The sequence below is a fragment of the Myodes glareolus genome, chromosome 14 (genome assembly GCF_982192425.1).
Source record: "Myodes glareolus chromosome 14, mMyoGla1.1, whole genome shotgun sequence".
Taxonomy (NCBI): domain Eukaryota; kingdom Metazoa; phylum Chordata; class Mammalia; order Rodentia; family Cricetidae; genus Myodes; species Myodes glareolus.
This window is the reverse complement of record NC_142039.1, coordinates 2,676,367-2,701,048: the sequence shown is the minus strand read 5'-3', so window position 1 is coordinate 2,701,048 and position 24,682 is coordinate 2,676,367. Positions and strand designations below refer to the sequence as shown.

The following is a 24,682-nucleotide window of genomic DNA, read 5'->3' as shown; positions in this document are numbered from 1 at the left end:
TATTTTGTCTTTGTATCAAATACTAATTTTACAAAAGGTGTTCCTATAACCAAAATAAATCAGATGATCTATCTATAATACCAAACTTCAGTGATAAAAATCAGACATCTCTGTCCTGTCTTTTAATGTTTTCACTGAAATATGAACCCCAGATTGCTTCATTTTGATGTGCTGAAAATGAATGTAAATACATTTTTTTAGAATGTATTTGGTGTCTACACATCTCTTCATATGGATATCTCCATTCTGTTGAACTCAGAGTTAGCTTTAACTTTGGGTAGAAGTGACCGTTGTGATTTAAAGCCAGCTTTTATCAAAGCTTATGTTACTGCCTCCATGAGCACAGTAGCTATATGATAACTAGATAATGATTGACAAAGACCAGCGTAGTAACAATGCGTGGTTAGTTGGGCAGTGGTGGCACCCCAGCACTCGGGAGGCAGAGGCAGGTGGATCTCTGTGAGTTTGCTGCCAGCCTGGTCTATATAGCTAGTGCCAGGACAGGCTCCAAAGCTACAGAGAAACCCTGTCTTGGAAAAAAAAAATAATGCATGGTAAGTGAGTTGTCAGTTTTGCTGTCAAACTTAGGATTTTTGAGACTGAAATAATTCAGATAATTTTCTTACCTAGAGGTGTGAATATTATATTAATTGAATTTTGCCATGTTTATAGCTGTTTCACAGCTTAATGACAGATGTATCAGAATGTCCCCTATGACAAGCACCTGCCTCAGCATCTCTCATGCAATCATTAGATATTGACATGCCCTGAGTGAGTACTCTAGATCACATCTACCCTTAGTCAAAGGTAGAATTGTAGTCACACAGTTCCATGAGAAAGCATATGTTTCTGCGAGCAGAGAAGCAGTAAAGTTGGGATATAAAAAGCCATGTTTAAAAAATAAAGCAATAACTTATTTCTGAACTTTGATTTCATAATTCTACTAATTGAACATCTTTTAAATAAAACATTGAAATGATTCAGTTCTGGCCACGGAGACATATGCTATTATACTTCTATTATAGTTTCTTAAATTTCTTAAGTATTTGCCACACAGACTTGTGAAAGACTAATTACTAGGTGAGAATTTCATCTGTGGGAGAATTCAGACTAGATTCTTCAGTATTTCAGAAATTATGCATGGAGAACTTCAAATTCTTCATTGATAAAAAGTTATATGCAGACATTTTAAGGTATGATTTCTTCATAAATTTTATCCCTGTTTAAAATGTAAAACTTGTGTTTTTATACAATTAAAGGTTTATGCAGCATTAACTTTTAAAAAATAAAATATTAGGTCATTGGGATATATGATGTTGGCACTTCTGCCATGATGCAATTTCATTTAAAGGAGACACTAGTAATGTTTGAAAAATAATAAAGTTATTTTCATGTGTTACCTCATGAATGTTTTGAAAACTGGTCAGCCTAGGTGTTAATTTTACCATGTGTTAATTGTACTTACACTGGCACTGAATGTGCTCCTTGCATGTTCATATGGAGCTATCAAGTTCAGGTAATTAGCATTTGCCTTTGGTTTTCCTTTATGTTTGGAGCCTTGAGATCTTTTCTCTGACCCTGTCTAAACTAAGCAACATTATTATGAACTGTTCATCTCACATGTGAAACTAAAATCAGAATAGTTCATGTTTTTATAACTAATGATCTTTCTCTAACTTACTACTGAAATATTTAAACATTTAAACTTGAAATAAGACAAATATTTTTCAAGTATTAAAGTCCAAATTAAGTACCTTATTTTTTTCCTGAAAATTAATGTGATTGTATCTGCATATACTTAGACGTCACCAAGCTGTCTCTTCTGTACTCTGATTTGAAGATGTCAGTGCAGAGATGCAAGACAGTCCTGTCACTGCTGGAGAGCCTCCCATAGAGGTGTCTTGGGACATGCCTTGTGATGGCCATAGCGTGCCGTTTTCTTTGACCACTCCTCTGAGTTCTGTGAATTAGATTTGACTGATCTAAGATGTCTGGTTGAGAGTTTCACTATATGAAGGAACTTGAAACACAAGTTTCAAGTGAGGGTAATGTAGAGTGAACATGATCACTGCGCAATGTATGCTTAGCTGAAACTGTCACAACGAACCATTTACTTACTACAGTTAAATATGCTAGTAACCATCTTTTTTAGAAGCACTGTTGCTCACATAACACAGATGGAGGTGATGCGCAGCATCTTTTTTGAAATGCTTATTAATGACTTCCTAAATCAACACAGGCTGTTAGGAATCTTTTCGGGCACCTCTAGTGCAGCAGATGCAGTGTATGTTTTAATAACTTTTGTGTGGATCTTTAAAGCTACCACTTGAGAAGAAATAAGTTACATCTAAAAATGATGAGAAACTGGGTGTTTAAATTCTTGCTGCTATGAACCATGAGGGTTCATTTCAAAGTTGTCCTATCTTTAAAGTTAATATCCTGGTAGTTACTGTCAGCATGTTAAATTTTATGTGAGGTAGATATTACCAGTTATATTAAACTGCCACTTATGGTGGCTCTTTACTCAGTAAACCTAATAAGAGAACAAATCCCATTTATGCGTCAAATGACTACTTATTGGCAACCTGCTGAGTGTTGGACATTGCATTGGACACTGGGGGGCTCATGCTTGGGTTGTTCCTTGGGTTGTAATTGAATACAGAACACAGGCATTGAAAAGGTAATTACCACCCCAGTGTCATGTGACATTGTAAAAACAAAGTTCTTTCTTAAATGTACCTCAGAAATTGGTCATCTGGTGTGTTAGTAAAGTTACTTAACTAATGAATAAACTAACAATTCACCTTCCTCCTGAAATAGGTTTCAGTTTGGCATAAAAATATTGGCAGGAAGTCTTTAAAAGTGTTTCTTAGAAAGCAAACCAGCCTTATTACATATATATTATTTAATATGAGAACTTCTGTGGGAGATCTTTAAGTTACTAAAACATAGTGAATATGGCAGAAATTACACGAACTGCCTGCCATGTGTGACATTCACTACAAACCCATAGGGCCTATCTTGGGTATTAAACATTAGACATGTCATTTGACAGAAGGATGCCAGGCAGTTTTGCAGAAGCACTTCCATGCTGTAGTTAAGAAGTTTGTTGTCTCTAGAGCAGACTAGCTGGATTTGTTAGCAATGCCTGCACTTGGAAGGTTCACATTCTTAAGAGTTCCCTGTGCCCTTGCACCCATCTCTCTAAAATGGAACAGTATACATTGTACAGAAAATTAGATTGTTTTATACACATTAAATGCTTGGAACAGTATTTCACATGTCGAAAGTGCTTATCGCTCCATATGTTGTTGTTCATAAACAGTAACAATAATGATAACAAGTCTGTTATCAAAAATGTTCCACCTGGGTTAAGGACATAGCTTAATGGAGAGTGTTTCCCTAACATGCCCAGAGCTCTGGGCTAAATCCCCAGCACCAGAAATTGTCTTCTGCCTGATTCCAAAGTTAAGCCGCCTGAAATGATTGCAGAATAAATGGATTTGTGTGATGTGTATGTTGTCATTTACTCCACAAAGAATTTGCCCCTGATACATCTGCCGTAATCACTGCCAAGACCTGTTGTTGTTACTGCTGTGCAGTAAAACGTTCTCACGCTGTCTATGGCTCCTCCTTAGCTGCAGTTCAGCAGCCACTCTACAAAGACCTCCATAACTGCATCTTCAAGACCAAGGTTACTTCAGCATTTAGCCTGTCTCTTGACTTTCCCAGCCACATGAGAATGGTCCTTCTTCTCATCTAAGAAGGAATAGCAAACACCTGTTATTTACTTCATGAAGGATAAACCAAAGTATAATAAGTTGGTAAATGAAAAGATCGTGCTGAATACCCCTCCCCTGTGAAGACCCCAGTACAGCATCTTTTCACCAGTAGGTCCAATACTATGGACTTGTTACCTTAAAAGGACACAATGATGCTTGTTATTTTATTAGGAGACAAAGTATTCTCTTAGCACAGTCCTCTGTTACCATGAGATTGATGTTGTAAGGCTTTCTATAAATTTCATTTCTTTTAAGTTGATGTCCTATACAGATATATTCAGACTTAAGTGATTTTTTTTCCAAGTAATGCATTTTTAAAAAACAATGTCAGGGTGAAATTTCAGACAACACTTTCTTTGAATTGTGTGATTCTATGGCCTTGAAGCTTACACAATGCAAAAGAGAACATGTGTAGTGTGTAAAACATGTGGGTCAGGCTTGTGAGGGTTTCTGTCCTGCCCAATTCCCACAGCCGGCAAGTCCCAAAGAAAATCACACAGAGGTCTCCATAAGATTATAAACTGATTGGCCCATTAGCTCAGGCTTGTATTAGCTCTTATAACTTATATTAACCCATTATTCTATCTATGTAGCCACATGGCTCAGTACCTTTTTCAGTGGGGCAGGTCACATCCTGCTTCTTTGGTGATCTGGGCAGGACTGGGGAGGGAGCTTCCTTCTTCCCAGAATACTCCTGTTTTCATTGCCCCACCTCTACTTCCTGTCTGGTTTCCAGCCAATCAGCGTTTATTTAAAATATAATTGACAGAATATAGAACTGCCCCACACCAGTAGTGAATTAACTCAATTGTTTTAAGTATAAACCTTTTAAATTTAAATAAAAATAGGGGCTGGAGAGATGGCTTAGCAGTTAAAAGCACTTGTTGCTCTTTCAGAGGATCCAGGTTCAAGTCTCAGCTCCCTGTGGTAGCTTTACAACAAGTAGTAACTCTAGTTCCTAGGGTTACATGACCGTTTCTGACCTCTACAGGCACCAAGCACACACATGTGGTACACACATACATACATACAAGTGTACATACACATATACAGGCAAAACACTCATACATGTAAAATAAACATATCTAAAATTTTTAATACATAAAACTACCTAAATCTATATTTTATAATATAGTATATCTTTTTTTTTGCAATATAGAAATCTTCCTCTCATTGTAAGATTCTACATGAAACATATTTCAGTATAGTCTCCACCTCTTAATGTTGATTCTGATGCAATCTGTTAACAAATTTCAACTGGGCGTTATGATGTATGTATACCAGTACTCTTAAACAGAAGAGATGCATTTAAAGGATCTTAAGCTTGAATCATGAGCTCCAAAATATGTTTTCTGGCCTGCTGAGAATGAACAGAGTATGAGTCTTCTGAGATTATAAGTCCCGTAACATGTTAATTTTCTTGTTATTTACAGAATGCATATATTTCTGTCTTAGACACACACATACTGGCATTCCAAATTCTCCACATTAATGAAAAGCCATGAAATTACCAGTTGTTTTAATTTATAGATTTATTAGTAAAGAATTCTTTCCTGAAAAGTAGCATGTATTCATACTGTCAAATGAAAATATATTTTTGGTTTTTACATATATTATCTGAGAGCTTCCCAAATATCCCAATGTGAATCATCTGTTTCCAGTTTACAGTCTTTGGACCTGTTTGCTGAGATTGAGTGTGATGTTTCCTTTTTTGTGTTTTTATTAAGATATTCATTATACATAATAGTGAACTTCATTATAGCATTTCATACATGTATACCACATACTTTGAGCATATTCAACCCAGTTACCCTCTCTTGTCCTGGACTACTCCTGCTGATTCCCTTCTTCTCAAATAGCCTCCCTTATACTTCAATGGCTGCATGTGGGTGTGAGTGTGCGCATGCGTGTGTGTGTGTGTGTGCGCGCGCGCGTGCGCGTACGCGCGCTTGCTTTTATGTCATGGTGATAATTTATTTAAAAGAGCTTGATCAACTTCAGTGTGTGTATGACTGAACAAAACATCTCTTTTTTTTTCCACAGCAAACATTTAACTGCCAGTGATCCTCAAGGAAGGATGAGGCCTTGTGACCTTCTCATTTATGACAATGTCAGGGAGGGGAAGGGGCTGTGGTGGAGAGGAGCAGGATCTTGTGAAGGGCTTGTGTAGATGATCACAGCTGCTGAAAATGTGGACGCACAGTGGCCACATGATTATAACACATCATTCTACAGCACTATCCCTTCCTGTTGAGGGCTTATACCTTCTTTCTGCCTCCTCCTCCATAGTGTGTCCTGAACTTTGGAGGAACATTAGATAGATGTTTCATTTGAGGCTGAGTAGATAGCTGGATTAGGTGGTAGTTCTATCCTTAGAGCTTTCGGAAGTCTCTACACTGATTCCCATGGTGTCTGTACTGTTTTACACTCCTGTTCACAGTGTGTCCACAGTATTGTCAGAATGTTGTTATTGCTTTTGATCTTAGCCATTCTGACTAGGTTGAGGTGGCATCTCAAAAATGGTTTTAATTCACATTTATGAATTTATGGCTACAGATGTTCAACACTTTTCATAAAGGAAATATAAAAGTTCTTTAGTAGAATTTTCAGGTTGATTTTTTGTTCTATTGATTAGGATTATTTTGTTCTAATAATAAATTGTTAAAAGTAGCAAAATGTTTTCACTTTGTGCTAAATATTTATAAACATGTCTGCATAGCAATAGTATTCATTACAAACCCTCTGTGTGAAACACTACAAGACAGTTCTAAGGTTTCAAATAGTGTCAATCAAAAGAATACTTTAGCCTTTTACACATAGTGATGTGTATCATAAAATGTATATGAGTGCATGTTTGTGTGTGTGCAGCACATATGTATGGTCTTTTCTGATTTACCAAATGATCTCACTAAATTATTTAAACAATATTCACTACTTCCGAGAAGAGTAGATGGAGGCACCATTTGCAGTACCAAATCCAGCTGTAATTTAGTGTTAGCTAAGTCTGGGCTTTGTTAGTTTTAGATCACTTGGCTATTTGTATGTGTGTACATAATTTGTATGCTATACTCACACCATATTTTACATACTATTTATCATTACTAGTAGTTGGATACTATACCATTAATAATGTGCATGTGTGTGTGTATAAATATATATAGTCACACACACTAGCTTCATAAATTGGTATGCCTGTTGAACTAGGTATTGATATAAGCATAGTTAGAATAATTTTTTTCAGATTAAAACAAACTTCAGGTCAGGCTTGGTGGTACATAGCTATAATCCTAGCACTTAGAATGTTAAGGCAGGAAAATTGCTAGCTACATGGTGAGTTTGAAGCCAACCTGGGCTATATAACATCCTGTCTCAAACAGACAAAGTAGATGTCCTTTAAGGCCACTACATTTTAAATGTCAAGAAGTTTGCAAGGGAATTGAATGTTAACATTTTAGAAAATTTCATCCTGCTATGTTGAAGCAGAATCTGTCATTAACTCAGTAATTCTGAGTTAGCATAAGTCCTGAATTTCCTGCCATTTCCACATTGTGGATCTGGAGCTTGTGTCCTGAGATGAAGCGTACTGTTTGTTAACTTTCCAGTTTATCCTGAAGACCAACACCACACTTTGAGAGTGTGCAGTCAACTAGTATCCATTGTGAAGAATTGGTTCTTGAATCTGGTGTCCTTGCAGACTTGATTATTTAAATTATACACAGTCTCCTATCAACAGCTTTGATCAGGTGACTTCTGCGTTTCTTCATTTTCTACCAAATTGATGAGTCTGAGTAGTTGAACAGCACTTTAAGAAGGCTGTCTATTTTTAGCAATATTCTGTAAGTTAATGGAAAACAGAGTCTCTGTTACTAAGTTTTACATCTTTAAAAGTGAGCAAACTAAACATACTCTTAGAACTATATGGAAATTATACTGATTGGATGCATCTTCTGATTTCAGTGTGATGTCACAGCTTATTCAGGCAGAATTAGAGCTATAGGTAACTATTTTATCATGGGGCTCATGCCCAACTACCCATAGGTTGCAAAGAAATGCTAAAGTATAATTAGGCATATTGTATTCCATCTGCTAATATTCTTATACTTTATAGCTTGTCACATAGTTTAACGTGTGCTATTCCATTTTTGTCATAATAACAGATAATGATCATTTTTCATCATTTTGAAACATTTTCTTAACACTTGCTATGTGGTTAAGATTTATAGTATTAATATTTGTAATTTTAAAGGACATATTTTCAAAATCAAAACTATATTTAAGTTCATTTTATGTACGTTTTGACTTTGCAAATATTGACTAGTTTGTTAATATTCTTTCTATTTGTGAAAAGTTTTAGTGTTTATTAAATATACCAAGACTAAAATTAACCCAAATTAAGAACAGAAGGGGTCTATGTGTGGCCCTTGCTCTCTAGCAGGCTGATTCAGACTTGGTTCTGGGTTATACTAGACATACTAGGACTGTGATCATTTTACAACACAGATTTTCCCCACATTTTACTCAGTTTTTTAATACCCCAGGGATAAGACAGAGCCTAAATTCTCCAAAATCTAGTGAAGGGCATAATATTTGCATATGCAGTATTACAGAATATAATGTTTTAAATAAAAATGTGCCTTTTAGAATTGTCACAATTTGACCTATTCTTTTTTCAGAGCCTCGTTCTGTAATAGAGGATAAGCTTGGCCACTGAGTGTGGCCTCAGGGTAATGTCTCTCTTCTCTCCTCCTTCAGGACAATCCTAAACTCCCACCACAAGAAGACTGTAGAGGTCCCTCCTGCACCAAGAACCGTCTGAAGGGCTTTTTCAGTGTTCTTGGAGGTGGCTGAGAGCTTGCTCAGCTTGTGTCAGCCACCTTGTTCTCTGCAGGTAAGCCCTGGGCAGTGCGTGCACACGTGTGGGCCTCAGCTCCTAATGCAGTACTGGTTTTGGAATGCTCTGTTGAGTGCCTGAGCTGCTCAGACCCGGACTGCCCACTCATGGCTAGGATACCACATATCCGTCAAGAGTTTTCATTGTGTAGGTGGAATATGTCCTAGAGATTATAATTTTTAAATTTTGTTCTATTATTTTTTCTAATTAGGGCCTGGGGATATAGCTTCTTTGTCAGTAAAGTGCCCGAAACACAAGCACAAGGTCAGAGTTTATATCCCAGCATCCAGTGTGAGATGCCTAGCTGTAGCAGTCTGTCTAACCCTGGGGAAGTGATGACCAGTAGATCCAAACTTTATTGTCCAGCCAGCGTGGATACTTGATGAGAGACCTGTCCCAAAATCAAAATGGAGAGTAACCCAGAAAGAAACCCAGAATTGGCTTTTCACTGTACTTCCATGTACACACACACACACACACACACACACACACACACACACACAGAAATCCAGTTGTACTAAAGCTTTTTTTCTTCTGTTCAGTTTGCTTCTAAATCAGTTTATAACTGCTCAGTTTAATTCCTCAGCAAGACTCTTGAATGTCTTGAGATTTGAAGTGAAGAATTTTGAAATAATCACAGAATTTAGGCACTGTGGTGACACAGCTGAAATTGAGAAAACCAACTGTAAAGCACTGCTCTCTGATCCTCCGAAGCCGTGTCTGTCCTTGACTCCAGAGGAACTTGGAACTTATTTGCAGTCAGCTTGAACTTCAGAGAGCACGGAAACAAAGGCTGCCGTATGTTTAAGACACAGATGTCTGTGACTTCTATTATGGCAGTTCCTAGTAGGAAGAAATGCTGGAAATCACCTTTTTCCCTCTTAGACTTTTTTTCTTCAGGAGATAGAGAATAAACACACTGACTCTAGGAGGAGAAACAGAGCAGAGAGAGAAATTTGTGCTTCAGCTTCCTTCCAGACGGTATCAGCAGAAAACCTCACGCTTCTCTTGTCCAGCTTTTGATACCTCAAAATGGCTAATCTTAGATGAAAATGTCATTTAGGGGTCACTCATTTTCTAAGAAGGACAAGAGGGTATGTGCTGATTTTGAAAATGCTATCTATGTTAGAAGTAGGTTAGCTCTAGGTAGATAAGTTTTGCTTTCAAAAAGAAGGTAACTTCTAGCACAATAGCCTGGGTGCTGTAACACTGGCAAAAGAGAGCAGCGCTGAGCGAAGAGGAATGCCACCTGTCCATTCTCACTTACCTCTCGCTGCTCTCGGAGACAAGCTACACATGATGTTACCTTGTGGGACACCAGCCTTGGAGAGAATCCTGGTGACTTTGTCAGCCCTCCATCACCCTAACATCACCCTCTTTCAAACCACTGTCTTCCTGTATCTGCTAATAAAATGTGTTGAAGGCAAATGACCCTTGTCCCTGTTCTTTGAATGAGAAAAGGGAGCATTTAGACATCCACAGAGAGGCCTTGAGAACCAGTTCACTTTTTAGTATATAAATAGTTCAGTGGTCAGAGCTAGTCTCATTGCAGATAATTTAAAAATTAAAAATCCTTAAGAAGTTCTAGATTATGTAACATAGAAGCACCAGGTATTTATAATTTAAAGATTATATGTAGGCATACTCTTAATTGCTTTTTTTATTTCTAAGAGCACGCCTAATATTTTGAACCTTTATAGTGGCATCAAAGAGAGTGGATAAATATAACTCTTTACCTAGCTGGGAAGAAATTTGGAAATAAAATATAAACCTACTGAAATTGTTAGGTGATGCTTAGTAATACAGGTTAATTCTTATTATTAAAGCTTTATTATGAAATTTTTGTTGTAAAATTATATTTAATCTAATAGTTCCCCATACATCTTCTGTTTTTAAATGAGTGCGTGGGGACTAGAGCGATAGCTGAACGGTTAGGAGCACTTACTGTTACTGCACAGAACATGAGTTCAGTTCTTAGCACACACAGAAATTCTCATTGACCATTTGTAACTCTGGTTCCCCAGGATCTAATAATACCTTCTGTAGGCACCAATATGCAGTCAGAACACTTAAATGCATAAAATAAAAATAAATAAATCATATAAAAAGGAGTGTTGTCTTACAATAGCACTGAGAACCTATTTTAAAGATAATTTTTCATCATTTAATAACTTGTTTAATTTTGTATCAGTTGTATGGTATGTGTATATAACACATAAAGCACTAATCTTGCCAATCTCTGTATTAAAAGTAAGATCTGTAGCAACCCTTGTCAACAATAATGCATATCACATCCACAGGGAGCAAGATGGACTGTTACAGATCCTGTGACTGTGCTAAAATGTTGGCATGACAGTTTGGCTCAATGATACTAGTTCTTTGACTGAACCAGAGTCAAGACAAGCATCTTGTTTTCATGTGAGCATGTATATAAATGTTAGTCTGTACTACTACTTTTGAATTGTTTAAGAAAGGTTTGTTAAAAATTCTGTCTCTGATTTCCTCTTCATTAGTATTTCGATCTATGTTTGTTGTATTTTTTTAAAGCAACCCTAGCCAATCCACGCAAACAGTCCCTAATGAAAGCTTCATTTCCTTGTTTTGACTCTGCTCCTGTGCTTACCAATGGGACAGGGAAAGCTCTTTGGAAACATATAAATCATCACTATTTGGTAAAGATTGAAAGTAATAATTCAGGTCACAAGTAGAAGTTATACTTAATGTTACTAGTAGACACACTGAAAAAGTGAAACAGCCAGAATTAATTGTAATTACATTTTATTTGACCAAGCCTATCAAAATAATGTTTTAGCATAGTAATGTAAATTTATGAGACCCGTTACTTTTTATACTAAACATTCAAGATATGGTATATATTTCACACTATGTGTGTCTCTGTTGGCCTAGTCACAGTTCAATTGCTGTGGAGCCACATGTGACTCATTTATTTGATTGGATGGATCTAGACAAAGAATGAATGAAACCCCATCATCTGTTCATTAGGCAGGCAGCCTTGAGAGTCCACATGGTTTTGAGGTTCCAGTTTTAACAAGAAGCAAAAATCAAAATAGGGTACCCTATTTAGCTTGAATTTCAGATGAATAGCTGTTTAGTATAATTATTACTCCTGCTTAATTTTTCTAAGTTGATCTGATTATTTAGTATTTTATCTTGTTCTGGCTTTAAAAAAAAAATCACTGTGCTGTCTGGAAATTTATAAGGCTGGGAGGGTAGACTGCTCCAAAGCAGTAACCTACACAGAGAGAGCTTGGGGAAGGGAAAGCAGAGGGACTTTCCGTGACAGGGGTTCAGTGTTTACATATTGAAACATTTAAAATCCACACCATTACGTTAAGGTATAAGGTTTATGAAACTGAATGATTAGTAACTTAAGTTTATAAAATGCAAACTATTGAGTGTGCATCACGATTCTGTACTTTCTGAGGAACCTCTCACCTGGACAGTCATCTCAGGAGGTTCCTCAGGACAGTCATTTCTAGGCCTTGGCTTCTCTAAAAACCTCTCCTGGCTCCGGTCACCACTGCAGCTGGCAATTGACTCTCAGATCACAGAAGTGAGCACTTGCTGAGCAGCAGGGAAACAAACCTGTGCAGCAGGTGGTGACCACAGGGTTCCAACACAGTGACAGCATCTTCATTTCTCTTTATACTTCTTTTGCAAAAGAACAAAAATCTCAACTTTACTCTTTAGCATTAAAGTGTATTTTAGTAGCATTCTTGACTTTTTAGTAACCTCTTTAGTTATGCGAATCTGACCACTGAGGCTCCAAAGAGAGCACCGATGTTCCCTAAGGACGGTAGGTTTTTGTACTGGCTCCACACCCTCACTAAAGAGAAAAGAGCTGCTGGTGTTCCCCTGCAGCATGGCCATGTAGACCAATACCCCAGCTGCCAGTGCAGTGCGGCCGTTTCTCCACTCAGCATGAGTTATCGTGCATTGTGAATGCATTCACATTTAGGAGACTGTGTCCAAGAGAGGGTATGTTTCTGATTCTGCATCTTTCAGAGAACTAGAATTCAGATAAGTCTTTTGAAAAAGTAATTATTTTAAAGATATTCTAAGATAGCTCTCCTCCTAAAACAGTTAGCTGGAAGGTCTCAATCATGATGACATGGTACATTTTCCATCCTCGCTCTGAAAAGGAATTGAAGCTGGTTGGCAGAGGTGGGCTTGTGTGGAGGATTATTGACATCTGAAAACTGAAGTATTTCCATTTCTGTGTCTGGAAATACTTTAAATTTATGTAAGAATCTTGTTTTGCCTAACTTCAAATTTCTAAGGCGTGAATTATTTTGTCTAGTTGACACCTACATCTGTACATAAATAAGGTCTTTAGCCTTTCCTAGCTAATGTTTTTACAGCAAAGAGTATATTAATGACTTGTGTTTGGGTTTTCACTTTTGTTTACAAGACTGGTTTTCTTTTGTTTAAAGACTTCAATATTATTTCTAAAGCTATAATTTAAAACTGCAGAAAAAATCTCCAGTCTTAGTCCCTGTTTAATAGAAGGATCCTTTGGTCATCATCAGTGGGTCTGGGAAACACCTGATGAATTAAGCATTGTCTATGTATGTGCCTTGTTGCCATGCATCAGATTCTTAACTCTCATCATATCCCCAAAGGATTTATATCAAAACTTTTATCAAACCACCACTGATACAGTGTCATGGGGTCATTTCACTTATAGAGAAACTGAGGAATAAAGAATTTAATAATTTGCAATTATTCTTTATATTCACCATGTAAAACTTTAAAACTTTTTTAGAAACATTACAAATACGTATTCACAATTTCTTTTAAAGTTTAAGTAGGCACATTAAATATTATCCTCTCATTCAATCACTGTTCAACTCATGAAGATAGTGGTGGAGCCTTGATTTTCCTATCATCAGAAGTGATGATAGCGACTTCACAATGAATTATGTTGTAAAGAATAGTATTACTACAGGCTGCTGTCTGCTCTAGGTCTTCCAGGCAAGTGTGAAAACCATTAAACACATCTTTACCCATTTGCATGTCTTTCTGTGCATCAACAACTCCACATTTATCTCTTATTTTCTTCACGTTCATGGATCAAAAGCTCTTAACAATTTCAATTTTTACTGAAATATTTAGATTTCGAAATTCTGCCATAGCTCCCTTTCATATTTCTAGATAGAGAATAATCAAGCTTATCTAATCAACTATTGGATACGTGAAGAACTGTGACAACATAATAATAAGTAAACACGTTTCCTACCGCGTGTAACTCAGTTCATGGATGTGTGCTGAAGAGTTGTGCGGGGGAGCAGAGGACCCAGGTCAGGGAATAGTTATTAAATTTTAATTGAATCTGAGACATCAGTGGGAATTAGCAAGACAAAATGGGAACCAGAATAGGGTTCTGGATTGAGAACACAGCAGATGTGAAGCCCCTGAAGGGTAAGGGAGGACAAGACATACTGAAGACCAGAGACTTTCAGACATGGCTGACAAGCATGCATGGGAGATGCCTTCCCAGTCTATTAGGTAGTCATCATTTGGCCTTCATATTAAGAGCAGAAAGAAGATGCTGATGTTAGATTTGTATTTTTCCTATAACTTTTTACTGAAGCCTGCTGCACACATAGAACAGTGAGTGCTGGGGACCAGAGCTTTAAGGATCTTCACACTTGAACACATTTGTAAGCAATACTAGCGTCTCAAAGTCCTCTTTCTTTTTTCTCCTTGTCAGCCCTGCCCCCACATTCATCAAGGAAACTTCTTGCCTGGATTCCTAACACATCCATGGTGTGCCTGTGTTGTACTTTATATAAATAGCAACATGCAGGATGTACCCATTTGAGTGAAGGAAGCCAGATACAAAACTGTAAGATCTATGTTTTTGAGCAAGTTACTAGTCATTGTTGTGGTTGTAGAATGTTCTGTAATCCAGGTAAGTGCCAAGGGAAGCTAAGAAAGTGAAATAGGTTTAAGCTAGTACGGTAGCAATGAAGATGAAGAGTAGGCAAGTTGTGAGTTTGATAGCATGTAGTATGGATTAACTAGATAGGAAATGGGGAGTGTAGGGACACCTATGGCTAGCTTATAGGCTCTGACATGGACAGAAGTTAGTTATGGTCTCTCCTATTAAGTCCAGATACTGGGGAGAAAGTGGGTGGCTTGACTTTTAGTTCTAGAGAACAATAATGAGTTTGACTTTTGATATTTGAGGTACATAAGAAGCATTGCACTGTTCTGCTTTCCACAAATCAGTGCTCATGGCTTAGTCAGTGAGTAACTGTGCACCCTTTAACACATGTGCCAGTAAACTTACTTCCGCATATGAGAAGCTTTTCTGTTCTCCCTTGGTCTCCACAGATGCTTCTGCTCAATGTTTGTAGGAGTGACCTTGTCTCACAATGTTTTTCCTACTATGTATATAGTATACCTCTCCCAGCGTGTCACCAAATTTATGTGCAAGAATAGCGTTTCTTATGTATTTTTCATGAAGGGCATTATTAAAATGTTTTCATGCTTAACAATTTTGTTTTTACGATTCTATATGGCCTTTAAGTTAGCATCATCACCACACCTGGAAGTGAGCTTCTTTATGGGAAGTGGTTACCTAGTTCTGCAGGAGAACTCAATAGATTGAAATAAATGGTCATCAGATTTGTTAGCGAAGGAATGAAAGATGGAGCGTTATAGCCTGAATTCATGCATAGGCAGAGTGTCCAAGGAGAAAACTATGACCACGACATGCAGTTGGAAGCACTGGCTCCCGAGAGTGCGAGGCAAGCTTTGTCTGCACCACAGAACTGCCTGTCAGAGTTGAGCCTTTGAAAATTTTCTTGTAGAGATGAGATGACTACCTCAGGAGGCGTGGACTGCTGAGTAGCCATAGCAGCTTACAGCCATCAGAAATGGTTCAGCTCTATCCTTAGACCACAGGTCAAGCTAAAATCAGAGCAATTTATTATCTCATCACAATGTGGGGGGAAGGAAACAGCAAAATAGTTGTGGTTATGCTTTGCAGTTTATAAAATTTCATCTGACTTTGTGTTTATCACTTATCACTTAAAATTAAATGTTCAAGTTTATTGTGGTTTTTTTCTTTCAAAGTTTTGCCTTTAATTTGGATTTACTTTCAATAGCCAAAGATTGTTTTTATAGGCCATTGAATAAATTCATTTAATAACTATTTGTTAAATATGCATCATGTTTGTAATAGTGCTGAAGCCGAAGATGATGATAGGAGACTTGGAACATAGAATGACATTGTAGCAATACAGATTATTATATGACTAACCAATTGTACTAATTGAATAGTAGTAATATATTAAAGTATGCACTATAATATCCAAAAGAGTAGGGGCAAAAGTAGAAGAATTTAGCTGAGGTCTCTGTGGGGATGTACAGTTTGAATAGGTATGGTAAGAACATGGTCACAAGACAAGGGCCAGCACCTGTGACAGTGGGTACGGAAGAAATACAGCATATGTTAGACGGAGCGAGAAGCTAGCCAAGCTCAGAAGCTACAAGCTTGAGTAAGGAAAAAGGAACTGGTGAGTAAGGTTTGTGCAGGTTGTGAGCTTTAAATCACTCAAGCCTCCACCAGACATCCAGTAACAGCCAGAGTTACTGTCTTGTTTTGCAGTGGTTTGGGGTTGGTGCTGAGACCTCGCTTGGTAAGCACACCCTCTCTCCCTGAGCTATGCCTTCAGCCAGTTAGTCCTAGTTTTTGGTTGTAAGTATAATTCACTTTGTCAACAAATGGTAGTCATGTAGGTTTATCTTTGTTCATAAACACATGAAATGAAAGGTGAAATTATTGTGCATGCAAATTCACATTCTGGACCCGTGGACATGTGTCACAAACTCTGGATCTCTGAAATGGAAGTGTGTCTCTCTCCTTCTAGAGTAAGAGTGTTTCTTGGGTATGAAGAAATAGGTCAGTGGTTAAAAACACTGTTCTTTCGGAGGACCTGGGTTTGATTCCCACATGTACATGGTAGTTTAGAACTGTTTGCTAACTCCAGTTCCTGGGAATTAGACTCCCTCTTCTGGCTTCCCTGGATATCAGTATACACATGATACACAGACAGTCATGCAAGCAAAATTCTCGTACACACAAGGAATAAATAAGTCTATAAAAAAACAAGTATTCTTTTTTTTTTTTTTTTGATTTCTCACCAGGTACCATTCAGTACTTCAGAAAAAAATTCTAACCGGTGTAACCACCCAGTTATGTAATCATATGTGATTATCTTATCAATTCTGTGGTTGTCTTATTTTTTTTTTTTAGAAAATTCTGTTATAAAACACCATGACCAAAGTTACTAATGAAAAAGACAGTGTTTAATTTGGGGCTTATGGTTCCAGAGGGCTAAAATTCATCACCATGATGGTGAGGAGTGTGGCAGCTGGAAGGCAGGTGTGGGACAGAAGGCGAGAGCTTTCGTTCTTACTCCACAAACACAAGGCAGAGAGAGCTAACTAGGAATGGCATGGAATTTTGAAACCTCAAAGCCCATCTCCAGTAACACACCTCCTCCAACAAAGCCACACCTCCTACTCTTTCCTTCAATAGTTCCACCAACTATGGACCAAGCCTTCAGATACAGAGTTGGGAGGGGAGCATGACATTATCATTCCAGCTACCACAGTAGCTCTCAGGACAGCAAAATAAAGTTTCCTTTAAGATCTGGTTTGGGGGCCTGGGGAGATGGCTTCGTGGTTGAAGTGCTTGCTCTGTAAGTATGAGGACTGGAGTTCAGATCTCAGCACCCACATAAGTGCCAGGTAAGTGTACAGCAAACATGTAGTTACAGTCTTGAAAGGTGAAGACAGGACACAAGCTAAATAGCAAGACTACTATGTCACCATGTCTTGGTTTGATTTCCTCAATGAAGCAAAGTGGAGGAGCCATCGAGGGTTATTCCTAACATCAGCTTCACACATGATCACAAACATGCAAATATGTATACACACATACACACAGAGAAAACAAAATAAAGCTCTGGTTTTCACCCTCCCTCCCATTCTTTTTCTTGTGCTGCCCTTCCTTATAATAAGTAGCAATGAGCCATTCACTCAGCTCTCATGCAGACGATTTCTCTTTTTTCAGCTTAGCTGGTAGTCATTGGCGATTTCTTATTGCATACCATGTTTGGTGATCACACTCCCCATCCCTGCTTATTATCTTCATACCCCCTCCCATCCTCAATGAGTCTTCCTTCTTACTAGTCCCTCCTGCCTACAGGTCTTGTGCAAGTTGTCACATCTGCTGTGTGTTGGTGATTGCAGTAGCCATGTATGTCCAGAAGACGGCACTTTAGAGTATTCCTCTCTGTGCTCTGTCTCCTACAGCCCTTTTACCCCTCTTCTGCTGTGTCCCCTGTGTCTCAGAGTAGATTATACAGATGCTCCATTGAATGGTGAGCACTCAGAAGTTTCTTAGTCTCAGCCCTTTGTCTAGGTTATAAGTCTCCACTTTGTCTATTACCCAGTGACTAAGGCTGGGAGCATCAATAGTCTATGGGTATGAGCTTAAATATTTAGAAGGCAGTTTTAACCACATAAATAACAGTAGTAGACTCTACCATTATTGTCTATGTTCTTCCTAGCTGTGACCTTTGACCAATAAAAAGTCAATACTCTCCTTGATGGAGCAAGCCTCAAATCCAGTCAGGAAGTGGTTGATGGCTGCCAGAATAGTCATGCCACTATTGCACCAGTGGGCATGTCTTATCTGGCAGCACTCAGTATTTCAAGTAGGAGTTGTTTTGTTTTTTCTTTTACTGTTTTTGGTTATACGTATTATAGATTTTTCTACAATATGCAATGTATTTTTAATTAAAAGTTTAATTCAAAAATTGAACTCATCTGTATTGTGTTTAATCCTTTGTACAACTATTGAAAGCAGAAGTCAAATAATGGGTAATGCACCAAACCCATCTCTCAGCTTGATTTTTATGGCCCTCAGAGTCAAGAACTGTTTGGACATTCTTTTGAAAATAGATTGCATAGGATTCCTTTTTTTAAAAAAAAAAGAATGTGGGGCAAAGGCAATTTGTTGGTTGGTTGAAGTTTATTTTGACAAATTTTAATTTACCCATAAGGTCAGTTTTCCTTGGTGCATTGTTTTAGGGTTTTTATTAACTATTAGTGAATCTCTAAGTTATTTAGCAGTAAAATGCTGTAGTGAAAATAGAAAGTTCAATCCTATGAGGATGAAAAAGCACATTTACAATGGTTCTAACAATATACCAACACTTTCCAATTTCTTATCATTCAGTACTGGAGCCAGGGAAGCTACTCTGGTTGTTTAACTAGAGGAAGGTCCCTAAGGCCTCATGGGAAATTTATTTATGTAGGGAATTAAAATATATGTGTATCTTTGGCTTGATTTATTTCTTTTAAAATGAACCTAGAAAGATTTTTGTTCAAAAACATTGAGGAAGTAAAAGTAGTGAGGGAACAAGGAATATGTAGTTTCAAAACCAAGAAGGAGAGATGAAGGTTCTTTGATGTGGTTCTCACAGCTGACTGTGTCTCATCAAGCAAGAAAGATGCTAATATGAAAGCAAGCAGAAACAAGAAGAAAAGTCTGGAACTGCAGAAGACTCCAGTATACTGATTGTAAATAAGAACAGAAGTGTTCCTATAATAAAAACACAAAGATGCACACATTCTTGCAGATGGTCTGCATCAGACCTGCATCATGCAGGAGCTTCTGTTGACCAGGATGTGGTAACCTGTTGCCTAGCGAGCAGGCACCGCCCTGTGTTTTGTTCATGTGCTCTATGCTCTGTGTGGATATGATGTGATTAATCCCCCTTTGATAAAATACATAGTTGTTATTACATGTGGTCATTTTATTATTTCTGTTTTCTCGGCTGCTTAACTTACTGAAGACGACTATTTTATAATAATTCCTCCTGTGTATAGTTTATGGTGTTGCTGAAAAGAATAGCTTTGGGATTTGTGTTTGTATAATTGTTTTTTTCTTTTTGTTTCTCTTATATTGTGCATTTGGTCTATCCATAGATGCTGTTAAGTTAATACAAAATTCAAGAAAATTGATACATCTTTGAAGACATGCTAAGCCACTGGTTTTACAGTTCTGGTAGCAAAATCACCTGGAGAGCTGCCCAGTCATGGGTTCTGCCTTTATTGTTTCTGATCATGTTGGTGTGACATGGGTTCTATGAATATGCAAAAAATGTATCAAATCCACAAGGTGATATTGAAACTGTTAATCCAGGACATGTTTTGAGAATGACTGAATTTAACTAATAAACACTCACGTGTTTGGGAGGATTAAAAACCAGAAATGTTTGAATTGTACAAATTGAGTATTGTGTTACTCTGTTACCTGGTTTTACCATAGAAACCAGCAATGACCTCATCTCAGGTAAGGGGAACAAACTTTGATTAATAATACCAGCAATATTACTTCTTGCTTGGAGGAAACTGTGAACTTAGAATGCTTCTCTTCTATTTTATGCATTTAAAAATAGCACTTTGTTCTGTGACAAGCCCATGTGAAGTTCATTTTTCAGGTTACAGTCTCCAGATTGGTCATCTCTCATCTGACACCAGCAAGTTGAGTCCTGTGGGGCTCTACTTGTTTCTTCCTGGAAAGATAGCAAGGCAGGAGCAATAGCACAGCATTCTGGAGGGCTTCCTGCTCTCCAGAGGACCCGTGCTCAGCTCTCAGCACTCATATACTGTTCACAACCACCTGTAACTCCAGCTCCAGGATCTAATGCCTTCTGATCTCCATGGGAATCCATATGTGTATATATAAACAAAATAAAATATATGAATCCCAAGATTTTTCCAGAATATTATTTGCATTGCAAATTCAGTTTTTACTGTTGTTAAATTAATTTTAATTTTTCAAAGAATTGCTACAAAATTTTGATTTTTATTTTTGAGATTATAATTTAACTGCAATATTTCTCCCTTCCCTTTCTTTCTACCAAGTCCTTCCAAATACCCCTTCTGTTCTCTTCCATTTTCATGGCCTCTTTCCATCAATTGTTACATGCATATATGTCTATGTATATACATATATATTCCTAAATATGATCTGCTCAGTTTTTTTCTGTTACACACACACACACACACACATATACACATATGTGTGTATGTGTGTAAGTATGTATTTTTCAGGGCTGACCATATACTTTCCAATATATCTAATTGATTTTAATTTAAAGAGGTTGTTAATGAAATAGTAAATTAACATGTCTTTGCATAAATTGTATTCTGGTATCTTTTAAAATAAATGCAGATAATAGGAAAAGAAAATTTCTGAAAATTTATATAATTTTAAATAAATAAAACTGTATTTGCTATGAACAGAGTAGTTAATAATAGTAAGATATTAAACATTAAGTGTTTTATCCTTTTGGATATTTAAATTTTTAAATCAGAATTTTTAAAAAGGAAAAATTAATCAAAGCAGCATATTAATTTTATAATTATGGTTAGAAGTTTATATCTTTGTGTGTGTTGCATGTATGTATAGGTATAGAGGTCACAGGGTAACCTTAGGTATAATCAAGATGCCACCCATCTTGATTTTTGAAATGGGGGTCTCTTAGTAGAACCTGGAGCTTGCTGATTGGACTGGCCAGTCACTGGCAGAGAATCTGCCTTCCCGGTGCTGGGATTGCCAGTGTGTACCTCACACTCCCTTTTCACATAGGTTCTGGAATCAAGCTTAAGTCTTCCTGTCTGCATGACAAGACTTTACTAAATGAGCCCCTTCCTGGCTCCTAAAAGTTGTTTCTAGTGTGACCTTCACTTCTCTGGTTATCATGTGTTCTTTTCCTAGACTCTGTTAGCTCTTGGTTTTTCTTAATGTCTGCATTCAGTGATTCTCTTGTCTCAAAAGTAGTAATTGTACTACTTTTACCCCTAGCCAAGAAGCTGTCTGCAGTGTCCCAGGGTTTGTCAACCACACGTCAGGGCAGGCCGGATGCCCAGGATAATTGGCAAACACAAAACGAAGTCAGTGATGTTTTTGTGGCCGTGTGTGTGTGTGTGTGTGTGTGTGTGTGTGTGTGTGTGTGTGTGTGTTAGTTATTGGGTATTTGTCTTGATTTTTGTTTTTGTGGGATTTTTGTTTGGTTTTCTTGGGTTGGTTTGTTTTTTTTGAAAAAGAGAAAAGAAAGTTGGGTGGGTGGAAAGGTAGGAGTATCTGGGGAAGAGAAAAACATGGGAATATATTGTGTGAGAAAAGTCTAATAGAAAGTGAGAAGAAATCATCACAGCTGAGAGCAGTGTCTCCCCTCACACGCCAGGCCTCTGTGATGGCTTTCCATAATCCAGCAATGATGAAAGTCAAATAATAAATGTATTTACACAAAAATAACAAATGCTTCTTAATTTGTTAATAAGACAGGCTCTGGTTCTCTGCCTTATATATTTTTACTTACCTATGCACAGCACTATGGAAATACTCAGTTATAGAAAAAGTTACCAATTTAGTGACCCTGTACTCTTTTTTAAAAAAAAAACAAAAACAAAACAGCTAAGCTGCTTGTGATGCTCAGATTACAAGCAAGGGCTTGTCTTCCAGCTGACATGACTCTACCTCACCGTTCCAGATGAGTGGGAGGCGGCCATTCTGCAGTTCCACTTGCTTTCACAGGAACCATCCCATCTCTCTGTGCACTGGGTTAGACTAGGATGCTCTGATGTCATAGGGAAGCATGTGCTAAGCTGTGAGCCCTGCCTTTTATCTTGTTCAACCTGCATTCCTCCTTTTATTTGTTTGGTCTGGAGGTAGGAACAGCATAATGGAGGTCTTGTAGGCAAGAGGTGGTGACAGAGGAGGCAATTAAATACAGTCAAGGTCACAGAAAACAAAGGGCAGACCTTCTCAATGGGTGTGACCTGTGTAGAGGACCCATTCTATATTGGGTCAAATGCTCAGTGTAATTCTTCATTTTCAAATGAAAAGTCTGGAAATTTCTGTGTCCCTGGAGTCCTATGCTACAACTGAAATACAACAAGAGAATGGGAATCAGAGATTTCTTCTCTTTAACTCTTCTTTCCTTCTCATAACATGACCAGACTGAGAATTATTTTCAGTTAATGACTCAGAAACATCAAAAAATTTGGCCTAATTTCAATTTAATTATATGGGTAATTGAAGAAACGTGGTGAAATTTTCTTACGTGATATCAAAAGTAATCACATTTTTCGTATAGAGACTTCATGAAGTCAGATATATAATTTGAGAAGCAAAAGTGATTGGAACCACAAATTTGTACTCCTAAATGTTCATGTATCCTAGGATAGTGCTTTCTTTTTTTCCTTTTGTAGTGCTGAGAATTTGAACCCAGGGCATCACGTATGTCAAGGAAATGATACTTCATTTTTAGTACAGTGCTTTTATTATGTGATAATTATTTCCTCTTACGGTTGTCCTTAAAGTAGCCACTGTCTTATGAATTTATGATAGTACTAGTAAATTTTATTTTTATGAAGAGTCTAGAATATGAAGTATGAAAACTCAGAATCTCAACATTTTGATTTTTAAGGAAGCTTGTTTCCTATTTTTGATAGCCTTACAATGCTCGGATATTTACTGTTTGCATCATACCTAGACTCATCTTTCTAGATCTTTCTTGCTAGCATTTCCCTGACTGTATTGACAACAGAACAAAAGGAAACAAACCTTTTCTTTAATGTTAGCTACCGTTTATTCTAATAAACTGTGATACAGGGTGAGATACAGGGCTGCCCGAATCCACAGGGATCTGAATAGCCTGGAGTGAGTCACTTTAGATTATTTTCCAATTGTGTTAGAACCCTGCTGGTGAAGGCTACAGCCTTGTTCCCTTTAAGGAGTAGAAAAGAATAGGGGAATTGTTGGCCATGTTTCTCTGCAGATGTAGTAGAAGCATGTGGCTACAAAGTGTCCTGTGTCTCCATCTGTACACAGGTCACAAAGAGCTAATTTTTTAGAAATAGGTAAGAAGAGAATAGTAATTTTTATTATGATTTTTCTTGTAAAATCTTAGCTTTAAAATTGAATAAATGTCTATATTTAAGATGGGGGTACATTTTAAGGACTCAGTGCCTCAGTTTTACATCTCTGTGGCTTCAGTGAAGAATACCATAACCTTTAGAAAACCTGTCCTGAGCTTGTGCACAAGTCCAGAGGGATGCAGGAGCCAGCAGGCTAGTGTAAACAGGAGTGTCATTGTCGTCCTGATGACAGTGTTGAAAGTCTTGTGCCTTGGATGTATAACCTAGAGCTGAAGCCTGGCTTAGCTAGTGCACTTACATACAGCCATTCCTCAGTCATAAGGACATGTTCATGAGGCAAACAGTCTAAACTGTAGACAGACAGCTTTATTTCATTGATTTTTATGTAAAATTATAAAAGATTGTATATTAAGATTATTCTGCACAACATTGCATAAGGCACTGATTGTATGGGTAATGTTAAATGTAACCTATGTCAGCAGATACTTAAAACATTGTCCACATGGACACAACAGAATGGCTGAAAAAGAGCATGGACCAGAGAACAGGCTAAGATGAATGTATGTGTGCCTCTAGGTGGTAGGCATTGCTTGCTTTGAACTAGGTGAACAAAATCACGTCCGTCCCCCCCACCCCACCCCCACACACACTTAGCCTAAGGAAATTTTCTGCAGGAGAGAAATGTAGTTGATGTGAGAAGTTGCTTTTGACATGTTTTAGTGAAATGAAGGGAAGGTGTGATGACAAATTCAGGGGTAAGAAAGCACTGAACTTAGGATATGGCGACAAACATACGATGGTAATGGTGTTAAAACAGAATGCAAAAACTATTGAGCAAAGGGACTACATGCACCATTGTCAAAAGAAAGAAGGATAACAGAGAAACAGGGAAAGAGCTTTGCAGAGTCCACTGGGTGTGCCGAGTTTTTCTTAGAGACAAGTGATGGTCTTTAAGGGCACCTGTGAAAACCTGGACTGCTCTCCATCCTCAGCAGGGTCTTTGCAAACTGCTGGA

General features: G+C 37.6%; 1 protein-coding gene across 5 annotated transcripts in view; it reads left to right on the top strand.

Annotated features, from left to right (window-relative positions):
• The window catches only part of Zeb1 (zinc finger E-box binding homeobox 1), a 167,087-nt gene that overhangs the window by 48,746 nt on the left and 93,659 nt on the right, over positions 1 to 24,682 (top strand). For 2 of the 5 annotated variants that reach the window (XM_085698929.2, XM_085698930.2), the window contains one exon: positions 8,535 to 8,670. The exons of the other annotated variants lie outside the window; for them this stretch is intronic. The gene's annotated coding sequence lies outside the window, so the exon portion shown is untranslated. The remainder of the gene's footprint in view (positions 1 to 8,534; positions 8,671 to 24,682) is intronic. 5 annotated transcript variants of the gene reach the window in all.